This window comes from Ranitomeya variabilis, chromosome 3 (assembly GCF_051348905.1).
Source record: "Ranitomeya variabilis isolate aRanVar5 chromosome 3, aRanVar5.hap1, whole genome shotgun sequence".
NCBI lineage: Eukaryota > Metazoa > Chordata > Amphibia > Anura > Dendrobatidae > Ranitomeya > Ranitomeya variabilis.
The window spans coordinates 171,969,721-171,985,668 of record NC_135234.1 but is presented as its reverse complement, the minus strand read 5'-3'; positions in this window follow the sequence as shown (position 1 = coordinate 171,985,668).

Below are 15,948 nucleotides of genomic sequence, written 5' to 3'. Positions count from 1 at the left end.
GTAATTGGGTGGGAATTAGTACCTATTATAGAAGTTCGTGAGGCAGTGCACGTGCGTGCTGTTGGCTCAGTGGCTCCTCTACTGTTGCGGTGTCTCCACAGCATCCCGTGCATGGCCAGTGAATCATATTCCCGCACATGCGCAGATATGCTGTGCTTTGTCCTTACCCATAATTTCTTTGTTTTTAAAGATATAGTCTATCTACAGAAGCGCAGCACAGCCGTGGGTGCGGCCTGTGCACCCTCGTATGCTAATCTCTTCCTAGGATACTGGGAGAGATTCCTGTTTGGCGATGGGGGCGTGGAGGCCGCCGACCATGTGCTGTGCTGGCTTCGGTATATCGATGATATTTTTTTGATGTGGGGTGAGACGGCACGGCAGCACGATGAATTCATGCTTAAACTCAATTCCAATTCATACAATATTAAGTTGACTTATCAATACCATCCTACAAGAGTGGACTTCTTGGACATCATTCTGGAGCTTGACACTATGTGGCACATCCAGACTGACGTCTTTAGAAAGTGCACCTCTGTGAATGCCTTAATTCAGGCTGATTCAGCCCATAATCCTGCTACCATCAGAGCTGTCCCGGTCAGACAGTTCCTGAGGATGAAACGGATCTGTTCATCTGATCAAAGGTTTTTTATCCAGGCTGCAGATTTGCAGTCCCGATTCAAATCACGCGGCTATAGCCGCAGGAGGATCAAGTGTGGCTTTGACAGGGCTATGAAGACGCGTAGGGACCTATCATACACTAACAAAAATGTCAATAAAAGGGGTGATAAAGATACCTTCAAATTTATCAGTACCTATAATCACGAGTGGTAAAATATTAGAAATATTTTGAATAAACATTGGTCTATTTTGAGTACCGAGCAAGCCCTGGGGGTCACCTTGGGTGACTATCCTGCCATGACATCTAGAAGAGCACCTAACATCGGTAATCTCTTAGTTAGGAGCCGTTACATTCCACCGATCAAGAATATATTTGGCACTCGGGGCCCTCTCTTGGGTTGCTTCCAGTGTGGCCAGTGCCTTGCCTGCGCGAATGTCCAATGCAGCTCTGTTTTTGAATCATCTGATGGCCTTAAACAATTTAAAATTAGACAACATATTACTTGTGGAACAAGTAATGTTATTTACTATGCCACGTGTGCTTGTCCAAAGATCTACATAGGCCTCACCTCTAGGGAGCTTCGAGTTAGAGTGCGTGAGCATGTGAGGGACATTTGCGCTGCCAGGAGGGTGGTCGATCCCTCTGGTCTGAAGACCATCCCGTGCCACTTTAGGACACGTCTGTCATGGGAGACCTAGGTATGCAAGAGCTAATGTCCCGGGCCCCTGCAATTTCCCTCAGACTAGAGAAACCCTGACTGACCCTCTCCCAGAGTTTACACTGATGGTGTGCATGTCTGGGCCTCCACCCTCACCCTGTCTCCTGTTTCAACCCTAGGCTGAAACCTCCACACACCACCCAGTGAAGAGACCATACACCAATACCCCCAGTTAGCACAGACAAGGATAACGGAAAAATATGCAACACGCCGCAGTCACTCAGGAATACACTATAAGTGCACAGGGCAAAATAAATACAAATATAGGAAGGAGAAAATAAGACAAAGGGAAATACACCACCAGCAACGATACTCCAACTCCTAGCTCACCACTCCAGACCGAGATAACCAAGCACAAGACAGAAGCTATAATCGGCGACGCCCAATGTTCAGAAGAACTATTTAAAGGCAGTGGGCGTGGCCCAGCTTCCAATCCGAGCACCAGCTAAATTAACCCCAGACCAGCTAGATAAAATCTAGCCGATGCCACTGAGCACATAGTGGACAAAAGCAGAATTACCGCTGTCTGTCGAACGCCCTGGTATGAACAGCGTCCGACATGACAACATCACAATTATGACGTTAGGTCTCTTTGGGTCAGGGGAATCGAGAGTCTACACATGGAGATTAAGGGAGGAAACAATAAGAAACTATTGGCACAACTTGAAGCGAATTGGATAGTGCAATTAGACACTATTGCACCAAAGGGGCTAAACGAAAGATTAAGTTTCACCTCATTTCTATAAAGTATACCAATAATTTCTCTCTAGAGTTGACTTGTTTACTCCAATCACCATCTTTTTGTGCCCCCTTGATCATATCTGGATCTATGTAGTTGCTTTTTTTTTTATTAGTCACCTTAACGTTTATTATTTTTACAGTTTTAAATTTAATCTGTGGCAAGGACCGGATTGTATCCATTCATACCCATACGCATCTACAGCTATACTGCATGTCATCTTGGCGGAATTCATTATATTGATCTCTAATTAAAACCTCTGACAAGGACTGGAATATCACTACACATATCATCTGCTTAATTGCATATTGTTTTTATATTTATTATGCAAAGCAAGGTGTCTCGGGTGACTACCGATATGTATTTATACTGTGTGACACCCTCTTAACCTGAGAATATATTTTGGGTAGGCCCATTGATATATATTAGTTTTCCTGTGACATCCTTTTAATCTGCAGATGTATGTTGGGTGGGAATTAGTACCTATTATAGAAGTTTGTGAGGCAGTGTGCGTGCGTGCTGTTTGCTCTCCTGTCGCGGCGTCTCCACAGCATCCCGCGCATTGCCGGTGAATTATTTTCCCACACATGCGCGGATATGCTTGACGCCGGCGGCCGGTGTAGGACCTGCGGGTCCCAGTGCGCAGGCGCCACAGATGCCAACAAGATTGCCAATTCACACCGTATGACCGGCCATTCTGGTAACCACCAATGAGATATAAAGGTCCTTGTTGGGAATAGCAGTTATCCCATTGAGAAAGCTAGAAAATCAAAAAGCGAAACGTATGTTGGGGGCTCTGTTTGATCCATTTTGGTGCCATCTACCCCATCTAATATTTGCCGGTAAGCGCTGTGTGAGATATGTTTACTTGAGACCACTTGGTCTTATTACTTCTGCACTTTATGAATCAAACGCGTTCCATCTATTTGCACTCTACAATGGGGTGCCTAGCACCAGTGATCTTAGATATCATCTTTTTTTAATTGTTATCTTGTGTTTTGTATTTAGTTTTCACTGTTATTTGTTAAATAATAAAATAATCTTTTTAACCAATATACTCCTATTTCCTCCGACTTTTTTCATATTGGTAATTTGCTGAAAAAAAATCATATTTTGCTATTATTGCTGGGAAACAAAATATAATGTACTATGTGGGAAATATGTTTGTCATCGATCAATCTGTATTCACAGAATATTTCAAAAATTAATCAAAAAGAGTGTAGTGCATGTTTTTTTCATGATTATGCATGCTGAGCAATTCAATCATTAATAATTAGAAGAGGAACATAAACCTATGCTTCCATGAAATATGCTAAAAATTATGCAATTTTCTGCATGGGTGCATACTGCTACAGTTCTCATCATGGCTGTTAATGGAGACATGATACTATACTCTTCCATCAAACTCAACCAAATGCACATGAGAAAGCATTTTTTAATAATGTATCCATCTTTTCTGCTGCATACAGCCTCAAGAAAACACCTTTCCTGCGCAAACCTTTTATATAAATTTTACAGTAGACAGTAAATGCTGATATATGATGGGACATTGAGGGGTTTTGACATGAAAAAAATGTAAAATAATTACATATTTTTAGTTTTGAGAAGAAACGTCCATGGAGGGATGCGATTAATTTGCACACATACTGTATGTAGAGGAACCATACAAAAAATATGGTTAAAAACTATCATATAAAATATTCTCAAAAGACAAGGTCACTTCTGGAGAAAAAAAGGTTCAATGTTCAGAGACAAAAAGTCTTTCTTCACCATGAGAACTATTAATCTGTGGAATAGCTTTCACAATGGGAATCATTAATAGCTTCAAAAAAGCCTAGCTGATTTTTTTTAAGAAGAAAATTACATAAATATTTATGTAAATACATAAAATTCTTGTTCTGTATTCTAAATGTTGATTCAGTTGATCAATACTCGAGATGGGGGGAAAATTTGCTCTTTTAGGGCAGAATGGTTTAGGCATTATGGTTGTGCCTGTCTTGCGCAGCATGGTGGTGAGCACAGGACAAGATGCCAAGTGCTTCAAAGGTTGCCGTCATCTGTCTTTACTCTTGGAATTATTGACATAAGTGGGATAATAATCCAGTAGTCCTGATTATTTGATCAGTTTTCAGCCAACCCCACCCTAAATTGCTCTCCCACCTAATGTCAACAAATGGCCAAAGATGAGCTTTAGCTATATTTACCGAACATAATCTCACTATGTATCCACCTAAGAGGGGTTCCATGACTCAATATTAACTACTTAGTGCGTTCTAACACTAAAGTCATTTTAAAATGCAATCAGTTTTAAAAATAATGGTACCTAAGTTATGAGTCAGAGCCAAACTGAATTCTGAACCCTACAGGAATACATTAAGAAGTTGATCCATATGATACATCTCTTTATACAAACTCATAGGTGGTCAAAAGTTAGTGGCTGCAAAAGTGATTATACAACTGCTGGAGGAAGTGACGGACCTTTCATTTTTTGATCTCTATGTGCACATGCTCAATGATTGAGGGTCTTCCACCAGACTTCAATTAGCATGTTGCAGAATAAACACACATAATCGCTTTATCCAATCACTGGGATCAGTGGTCTTACTGATGGGAGTCGACTCTAAACCACTTAGACCGGTGTTCCCCAACTCCGGTCCTCAAGAGCCACCAACAGGTCGTGTTTTTAGGATTTCCTTAGTATTGCCCAGGTGATCATTGCATTACCTGGAAAAGCAAGAATCCCATCACCTGTGCAATACTAAGGAAATCCTGAATACATGGCCTGTTGGCGGCTCTTGAGGATCGGAGTGTTAGGGGTCGAGTTCCCGCCTCTGTACAGGGGGAATCTCAGGCCATCTCTGCTGCGGTCTCCCATTCTCCTCCTGCCGCAGTGGAGCCTGCTCAGCGGAGACATCAGCCCCAGTGTCTTGCTCAGTCTGACTCTGTACAGAGAGTTACTGCTGCTTTTCCAGCTTCTGCCATTGAAGTCAGTGCTGGGCAGCGGCGAGCAGACGCTTCTGGGACTAAGTCCTGCTTTTCTCATTCTGAGCATGCCCAGAGTAAGATCTCTCAGTGGAGATCGAGGGTCACATGTTTAGATACTGCAGCTAAATCCATTGGTCCTCCAGGAAGGTCCTGTAGGTGCTCGGGCTCTGTAGCAGCCTCTCATTGGTCCTTCTAGGAAGGTCCTGTACTTGCTGCAGCTATTTAAGGCACTCATGACCGCACGGCCATGCGCTAGTATTGAATCTGTTACGTGCATGCGCCAGTGTGGTCATTTATGTGTGTTCAGGGACTCGGCTGAAATAAGCCCCTAGAATGCCGACACCTCCGGCGAGGAGTTTGTGTACGTGGATTTAGGGCCCCGGCTGAAATAAGCCCCTAGAATACCGGCTCCTCCAGTGAGGAGATTGTATGTTTGCATGACCACTGACTGCTCTCTGATGGGCAGTTAACCTGTGCTCCTGTGAAGTCTAACAGGGTGCAGAGCTTTCCTTTCTTGGCTACTCTGTGAGGTAACAGAGCTAGTCTATACCGCCAAATAGTGCCACCATTTACTAGCAGAAGCTTCCCCTGCACGGTGGACCCCGGGCTGCGAACGCATCAATAATAATAAACATCTATATTTACTCGGTGCGTTCCGCTAGCCCTAACACATAGTTGGGGAGCACTGACTTAGACCAATGATCGGCCGCAGTGGTTTGTGTGACTGGGAGCAGTGGCAGAGATGCATTGGTGGAGAAGTGCAGGATGTGCAATTCAGAGTTTATTATTTTTAAGTGAACTTGATGAAAAAAAAACATATATATAGATGGAAAACCCTATTAGTTTTATGATTCATTTATATGGTCTGATATGCAAAGAGCATTCATAAGAACACCCATTCCTGATAATCAGCCTGTGTTAAAATGCATTCAGCTGACTAATAAGCACAGCACTTGTTTGGAATCTTTTTGGAATGTCTGTGCTGGCAGCAAAACACACCATGTAGACAGGAGAACTGCTGCCGACAGCATGCATTCTGTATGGTGACAAAACGATCAATCTGTCCCCATACAGCTTGTGTTCAAGCAAGCACTGATCGACTTGTATATTGTCAATTAGCATTTGTTTATGGGCAGAAGTTGGCCAGTGCAAATGGGCCATGAGTACGGCCATGTAAAGCTCACCTTGTGAGGTGAATCCGCTAGCCCACTGATCTGAGCGGGCACATGGACTCAGGGCCTTGGTGCAGCATCCCAGCAGACGCGTAGAATCGAGGGCTTGAGCTATCTGGAATCTCAGGAGCAATCAGACATATGGAGTGGATCCCAGCATGGATGGATGCAAGTTGAAAACACAGGAAGTGCTCCATGGGGAAAAACAAACATGGAACTCTAGAGTCTCAATGCTAAGGCACAGTGTGTGTAGTAATCTGTCATAAAGGGAATCTGTCAGGAGGCACAGATTTCAGGGATGTGTCACGTATTAGGCTGCATGCTGTTGTTTCAATACAATTAATGTTTTATCACCAGGAGATTATCAGTGCCTGGACTATAACTCAAGTGAGCCCTGGTCCAGCTGCACTGATTATAGACAATGTCTAGAGAGAGCCTAGTGTGGGCGGGACCAAGTAGAATTGCATGGAAGGAAAAAGTAGAAAAATCCACACTGCTGGTGAATGGTAATAAATCTAGGTACACCCATGGATAATGTGTGTTTTTTAATTCGTCTATGCATTTCACACTACCATACTTCTTCTTCAGGCTAAAAAAATCCATCCATATACCAGATATGTTTTTTTTGTCCTGAAGAAGTATAGTACTTTGAAATACGTAGATGAAATAAAACAATACATATAATCCTAGTGTGTACCTGGATTTAATGCCATCCACCAACAGCACAGATTTATCCACTTTTTCCTTTCCACACAACCCACTAGACTGAGTGATGTACAGCTCGGGCAAAAATTAAGAGACCATTGCAAAATGTAATAATAATATAATAATAATAATTTTATTTATATAGCGCCAACATATTCCGCAGCGCTTTACAACTTATAGAGGGGACTTATACAGACAACAGACATTACAGCATAACAGAAATCACAGTTCAAAACAGATACCAGGAGGAATGAGGGCCCTGCTGCTCGCAAGCTTACAATCTATGAGGAAAAGGGGAGACACAAGAGGTGGATGGTAACAATTGCTTTAGTTATTTGGACCAGCCATAGTGTAAGGCTCGGGTGTTCATGTAAAGCTGCATGAACCAGTTAACTGCCTAAGTATGTAACAGTACAGACACAGAGGCTATTAACTGCATAAAGTGTATGAGAACATGATGGAGGAACGTGATTATGTTGTTGTTTTTTATTAATAGGCCACACAGGGATAATTAGGTTAATGCGTTGAGGCGGTAGGCCAATCTGAACAAATGAGTTTTTAGTGCACGCTTAAAACTGTGGGGATTGGGGATTAATGTATGTTCTGTTTGTCTGATTTTTCCCTTTATAGGTATATTTTTGAGTAAAATGTAAATTGTCCTTTTATTAAACTTCTGACACCATGTCTCCGAATTTCCAAGCAGTAAATTTTGTATTTTTTTTCTGAAAAAGGAGAAATGGTCAAAATTTAAAAAACAAACAAACAGTGCTTTCAGACCTCAAATTATGCAAAGAAAACAAGCTCATAATCATTTAGAAACAACAATATTAATGTTTTAACTCAGGAAGAGTTCAGAAATCAATATTTTGTGGAATAACCATGATTTTTAATCACAGCTTTCATGCGTCTTGGCATGCTTTCCACCAGTCTTTCACACTGCTTCTGGAGCAAAAATGTAAGCAGTTCTTCTTTGTTTGATGGCTTGTGACTATTCATCATCCTCTTAATTACATTCCAGGGGTTTTCAATGGGTTTCAGGTCAGGAGATTGGGCTGCCCATGACAGGGTTTTGATGTGGTGGTCTCTTAATTTTTGCCAGTGCTGTATCTTTGGAATCGGGGTCTCTTTTCCGTACATAATGCTGCTCTCAGGTGAAGTAGCAAAAACCTGCTGACAGCTTCCATTTAAGTAGGGAAAGGGAGATGATGTCACTGAGCAACCTGCAAAATCCAATGTGTAGCTCAAAACAGAGCAGCAGATCAAGGTGAAGGAAGCAGAGCCTGTTACACCTGGGACAGGTGTGTAACAGGCCTCTGACAAATTAACAGAATTACTAATTCCTAGCTAATCTCCAATGCTGGTAGCCTGAAGCCATGTCAAATCTGCAATCTGACAAAAGTGGACTTTCATTTTAAACCATGTGTAGTCAGCAATGGAGTTATATCAAAACCTATATGCTTGACTCGTTAAGCAAGAACAGATAGAAGTGGATTAGGAATTATGTACAGCTGAGAGCCTAGGACTGCGCCTGGGCTGCTGAACACCCTGTGCACAATTGACTTATTAGCATAGGTTGCATAAGTCATTTTAATTTTCAACTTGATTTTCTCTGTAGCTAGTAACATGATTGGAAAAATTGTATATTTTTAATATGTTTTCCTATCGCCTATGTGATAATTTTTAAAGGGTTCAAAATTTCTGACAGGACCATATCAAAGATCTGTCACCCGGTAACTTGCTGAAATGTCATTTAGTACTCCCTGTCTCAAAATAGACTGGCCGCACAAACAGGCATTGTCATTGTGTCCAAAATACTACTCCCACAGGAACACTCTTCCTCATTGGCAGCGACTAGGCCCAAGGCTGCGTAGCTAATAAGACTGTATTGTAACAGACTGAACTGGTTGCCAATATGAAAGATACAGAAGTACGGTAGCTCTCAGCTCCAAAGGATCAACCAGCATCAAGTAACTTCTGACCTTTTATAACTGAGGAACATGACCTGTCAAGATTAAACAGCAAAACATTTAGACTTTATGATTAAAAAACATCTTAAATATATACAATCAAAATGAAAAGAAGTCCAGAGAGTAGGACACTTAAGAATAAAACTTATGAAGTAAACTCCTTTATTTCATAGGTAACTCCAGCCACCTCAGTAATCAGCTATGTGCAATGGAAATCGAAACAAACAAAGAAGGGATTCATGAGGACGGACTCTTGTCTGACGATCTTCATTTGTGAATGCTTCCTCTTTTCACGAAACACACAATTCTGCAACTTGGAAAATAAAGATAACTGAGTGGCTAAATAGCCAGTGCCAATGCGCAGCTCTAAGACTACAAGTCCCAGAATTGTTTGCATGTTCCTCTATGTATAATTGAGTTACCTCTAGGTACTTGTTTTTTGGTGCCTAATTTTTTGGCATCTTATACTATTGGCTTTAAGGAGTGTATGCCAGAGACAGTGAAATCACATGTGAGACCCCAAGGGAACTGAGAGCAATGTGAGTGAATGCATTGCTTGTAAAGTGCGGAAAACTACAACGTTGTCTGCAGACTATCAGCCTCACTGGTATGCAGATAAAATGGCCGTATTATTGCGGCTAAGAAATTTTCATTATACAAGGCAGAGATGATGGGTCTTACTCAGTGGCACTTGATGTAGAGTCCGATTGGCCACAGTGCAAAATGTTAAACCTGGGCCCCCACCAACATGTTGATCAAATGTATGGGCCCTGTAGCATTATAGATCCCATAAAGACATAAGTGTTTGCTCCCACTCTCATAAATCTGATAGAAAACACACACAGCAATAAGATCATTTTCTAAGTAGTACTTTTATACAGCAGTCACACAGTTACCGAATAACTAATATCACCATATTGCTACTGAACAAAGTCCACTATTCCAAAACTGATATAAATGATAAACCACATAAAGGGAATAAATACCGCCATACAATCACCATATATTATCAGCATATACAGTCATGGCCGAAAATGTTGGTACCCTTGAAATTGTTCCAGAAAATGAAGTATTTCTCTGAGAAAATTACAGCAATTACACAGGCTTTGTTATACATTTGTTTATTTCCTTTGGGTGAATGGGAGCAACGCAAAAAAACACAGAAAAAAAGCAAATTGGACATAACATAATTTCACGCAAAACCCCAGAAAAGGGGCTCATCTGGACTCGGCCACTTCAGAACTCCAGCACTATGTTTCCATCCATTTCTGGATTCTTCTTGAGGTATGCTTGAGGTCATTGTCCTACTAAAAAACCCATGAACTAGCACACAAGCCCAACTTTTTTAATGTTACCACAACGTATACACCCATTAATAATATCGATACCACGAACCATGGAAATTTTCAGATTACTATCATGATACTTTGTAAAATGGTGTGGCACCGTCTTTGATGTTGTGTCGACCACTGTCCTCGATGCACCAATGTCTCTCACATTCTTTCTGACTATTATACATAGTTCCCTGCTCGTGAGTCCTACATATATTTTGCCATAACCACAAGTTGCGCAATATATCACATAGGAACTACCACAAGAAATATAAGATTTTTTCTTAATTGATATGCTCACCTTTAGCTATGTCCGTATATTCTATTTGTCCCTTAGCAGCTTGTGGTGTGTGCAAGCCTACCCCGTTACTCCGTACCCCCGCACTTCCCCCAGCATCTAGATGGGTGTCTACACATGCCCGTGAACCTTGACAACCATTCCTGCCTCTCTGACATGTGCGCTCTCCTTTGATTGCCAGGGGTTGTATAGTTGTTGCACATGGCGGAGTGCTCATGCGCCGACATGCCCGTCTGCCATTGGTCGAATGAGACCATGCGACCGCTGGTCTTACTAGTTAAGACTGTGAAAGGTCCTACTTTTTTTATTCCCCAGAGGAGGCTAATACATATTGACTCAAAATGCACGTTGGGGTCTATCATATCCCCCTGTGGCTGCTATCTGATCCATCATGGGTAGGGGTGCAATAACTTTTTCAGCTCCTTAAACACTGCACAAGTGTAGGGGACATAGTATAATGCTCTAGTCCCGTTACCGTCTGTTATTAATATAATGTTAGTTATGTATTTACTGATATATTGCGGTACTGCTACATGAAACATGTATTACCGCCTATAATCATTGATACTGATACATTATGTGAATATGTTATCACTGTTTATATCGAGTACTGCTACGCATAAAGCATACTACTCATGATATGTATATATTTTGCAAAAAAGAAAAAAAAATGAGCATGAACCGCACATCCCAAAATCATACGTTGATCTAAAGCCGTTGGGTAAAAATTTATATAACTGAACATGAGGTTTTCAGTTTAACATTCTGATCAGACTGTATGAAGCCCACTGCCACATAACGGCAAACCTTGTAGTGGGTCCTTCCGCCCTAACGGAGCGGAGCTGTGCTGCGCCCACCGCCACAGCGGCAATGCCACACATCCCAAAATCATACGTTGATCTAAAGCCGCTAGGCAAAAATTGATATGACTGAACATGAGGTTTTCAGTTTAACATAGGACCCACTATGAGGTTTGCCGTGACGTGGCAGTGGGCTTCATACAGTCTGATCAGAATGTTAAACTGAAAACCTCATGTTCAGTCATATAAATTTTTGCCAAGCGGCTTTAGATCAACGTATGATTTTTGGAGGTGCGGTTCATGCGCCTTTTTTTTCCTCTTTTTGTACAAAGCATGCTCTTGTCTATTTCTTGGATCAGCACTCCTTCCATTTGGCACAGGTGATTTTAATTAGCAGGAGACTGCAAAGTAAGGGGTCTAGCCCATTTTGGCTCTCACTGAAGAGCTGGAGGAAGGTGAGTTTAAGTGCTCCTTTCATTTTGGTGCTGGTGCTGTGTGGCGGCCATTGTTGCTGTGGTTTTGTGCTGGTGGGGTGGCGTGGTCTGGAGTCATGGGGCTCAGTCTTGCAGCATGGGTGTTGTGGGGCAACAGGCCCTCCACAGTGCTGCTGCATTGCCGCTGTGGCGGTGGTCACCGCATGGCTCTGCTCCATTTGGGCGGTAGGACCCACTACAAGGTTTGCCGTGACGTGGCAGTGGGCTTCATACAGTCTGATCAGAATGTTAAACTGAAAACCTCATGTTCAGTTTTATAAATTTTTGCCTAGCGGCTTTAGATCAACGTATGATTTTTGGAGGTGCGGTTCATGCGCCTTTTTTTCTCCTCTTGTACACAACATATGTATATATTTGTCTCATGTGCGCCAATGTTGGTTAGCGAAAGTAAATGCCCCGGGCCCGTATAGTGCTAGGGGAGCAGTACCCCAAGTTGGTCACTAGATGGGGACATCATAGATATTAGGTATAGCATAGGGAATAGTTAGAGTAGGAGGGGCAGTTAGGTCTTCCTGTTCAGTTCAGTTGGGGCCTGGGTGTCCGTAAAGCTCACAGGTGGCTGGCTAGCCCAAGACACATCGTGCCCCGTAACGTTCTTCTAGGAAGAAGGCCCAGCAGTAGTATCCAGGGGGCCAGAATTAAGAACAGAAAGAATTAAGAACAGAAAGTACAGCATCTACAGGAAGAGCAGTGAAGTAACAGTGGGACTACAGCCGCTGGACAGAGGAAGGCTGAGCAAACCGGGAGAAAGTGCACCAAGATATGGCAGGTTATTGCGTGGGCCGCCCTTCTTAGGACCGGGGCAAAACATCAGGGAATGCTCCCACGAAAGGCAGAAATACTGGACATTGATGACACTGTGAGACCGCATAGTATGGACCGTCCCGAACGCAGGCTTAGCGGCTGGCAAGGGTTAGAGATATCGGTGCCTGATGCTGTAACAGTGTGTGCCCTGGATGACAAGTTGCTGAAAAAACAAGTTGATGTTGAAGCAAAACCTGACTGTCACTCTTTATTCCCAGAATTGTCTGCAGTGGTAACTGTCCATGTCAGGAAGACCCTGATGGCGCAGAGGAACAGCACCGAGGTACTCAGAAAGTTACGTGCGTTTGTATGGAGGGGGAAGGCCGGAGAGTACTAGAGGGATATCTACCGGCCATGACTACAGCCCTGGCTCCCCCGTCCTACACAGGCACTTTGGGTAATGATAACTTTGTGCCCATTGTGACAATTATCTTTATATCACACTCCATTGACCTGTGTTTTACCCTTGATAGACTTGGTATTCCTGCTTTTCTATGGTAGGCTACACTGTTGTTGGATACTATTACATGCTACTTGGGATTTTTTGATTGTCTCTCATCCTACTTTCATGTTTGTCTTTATATGTAATGTTATGGTTTATATTTAATAAATTATAAATTATAAAGTACTTTATGACTTGCCAGTGATACTCCATTGTTCTTGAATGCCTCATGCTGTCATATGGGATAGCAAAATCCTGGTAACTGATTACCTTTAATCCCACCATTACCAAGAGGAGACCATAAATGCAATCATTTTAATCATAAACGTTTTGTATCTTCTCCTTAAACACAAATGTCCCATGTGGTCTCAATCAAAAACAGGATCCTACTTTGTCTTATTAACCCCTTTATGTCATTGTCGTGTCTATGCCTTTGATGCGGGCTCTGGAGCTGAGCCCGCATCTTTCCTCTCACTTGATGGCTGAAGTCAAGTGCCTCTGTTAACCAGTTAAATGCTGCTGTCAATCACTGATAGCGGAATTTACCACTTGCCAGCTGGTAGCGTGTCATAAGTTGCACCCATGAGCACCCTGTCACGTGATCAGGGTGTGCCGATAAGTTGTTAGGACAGACAGGGGTCTGCAAAAGACCCTCATACCTGTCATCACAATCCTCCTGTCATAAAAGTTTGTGATTTTTGCTATACACATTACAGGTGATAGGAAGATTGCAGGTTTACGTCTCCCATGGGGACTGTTGAGCACAGTAAAAAGGTTTAAAAAAAAAGTTTAAAAAAAATTGGAAAAATGAAAGTTTAAATCATCCCCTGTCGCATCATTAAAAATAAAACAAGAAAAAAATAAAAAATACTGTACATATATTTAATAACACTGCTTTCAGAAATGTCTGATTGGTAAACGAAGTAACGAGAAAAAAATCAAAACACAAGAATTACATTTTTTGGTCCACGCAACATTCCAATAAAATGCAATAAGAGGCAATCGAAACATTGTATATATCCCAAAATAGTATCAGTGAAAAGATCACATCAAACCACAAAAAGTAAGCAATCTCCCAGTCCCAGATCCTGAAAAGTGGAAGCGTTACGGGTCTTGGAAAATAGAGACAAACTGAAAAACTTTTTTTCATACACATTTTGGAATTTTTTTTCACAAGTTCAATAAAAAAAGAACCTATGCATGTTTGGTATCTGCGTACTTGTACTGACCTGGAGAATCAAATAGGTCAGTTTACCATATAGTGAACATGTTAAATAAATTTAAAAAAAACATTGTGGAATTACACTTTGTTCTTATAATTTCACCCCACTTGGAATATTTTTCCCCACTTTCCAGTACACTATATGGTAAAATCAATAATGTCATTCAAAAGTAGAACTCGTCTAGCAAAAAACAAGCCCTCATATGACTATATTGGAAAAATAAAAACATTATGGCTCTTGGAAGAAGATGAGGAGAAAACGAAAAGGAAAAATGAAAGATTGCTTGGGAGTGAGGGGGTTAATTAGTCATTATGGTCATAATTTTGCATTTTACATTATTCTTTCTGTCAAAAATAGGAGAAAAAGGAGCAAACTGATTGCATCCGGTAAAAATAGTCATATAACTTTATTAATTCGTAGAAAAGATAAAACATCTCAACAGTACATAAAGAGCCATAAACAATGCAGATTGCTATATACCCCACCCCCCACCTATCACCACCTCACATTGCACATGGGTCCCTGAAAAAATAACATAAAGGTCCAAAGACCATAACCCTGAGGGAGCAGTGCATCCAAAAGTAGACACCTGGAGGTCAGCATGCATCCATAAAGTGACTAAGGATAAAGTAACACCTGTCTATCTTTCATATAAAGTGCGGAAGTAACTAGCAAAAGGTGCAGTGCTTACCAGTATCCAAGTTCACCAGGTTATTTGAAGGTCCTGTAAGGGCCTGAGGTATACTCCTTTGAGAAAGCGGCCCCAAGTAGCCGCGAAACGTGCGTCGGGACCCTCCATCCGACCCCCCTTGTTCCCACTCATCTGCTGGTAAGCATTGCACCTTTTGCTAGTTACTTCCGCACTTTATATGAAAGATAGACAGGTGTTACTTTATCCTTAGTCACTTTATGGATGCATGCTGACCTCCAGGTGTCCACTTTTGGATGCACTGCTCCCTCAGGGTTATGGTCTTTGGACCTTTATGTTATTTTTTCAGGGACTCATATGCAATGTGAGGTGGTGATAGGTGGGGGGTGGGGTATATAGCAATCTGCATTGTTTATGGCTCTTTATGTACTGTTGAGATGTTTTATCTTTTCTACGAATTAATAAAGTTATATGACTATTTTTACCGGATGTAATCAGTTTGCTCCTTTTTCTCCTATTTTTGTCTGATGTTTATTGGAGCTGAGGTTGTTTGAACAGGGGTTGCAGACAATTTGTGTCGCTACCCCTGTTTCTCAAATATGTATATGGGATTTCTGTCACTATTATTCTTTCTGTGTATTTTTCTATCCCTATTTGTATATTTAATGTTGTCAATGTGTTGAATGAATGTTCGGCAACATATAATGGGACTAATTCACTTAGATTGGCATTGTGCATGTTGGTCTTAATGAAGGGTTCACTGGAGTGCGTTAAGCTAAATTAATTTAGAGGCTCATAGCACTTATGAATTTGATGCACCTTCTCACCGGAACATTCCTGGATTAAAAAAAATGCCACTTGGCTCGAATTTGAAGGGCGGGAATAGCCACACCCTGCCTTGGCTGCTTTCTAGCCCCACCCATTTTGGCAGAGCTGTTTGAAATTAGTGTGAAAATGCCAATGGTTGAAATATTTGGGGGCAACTCCACGTTGTGCAAAATT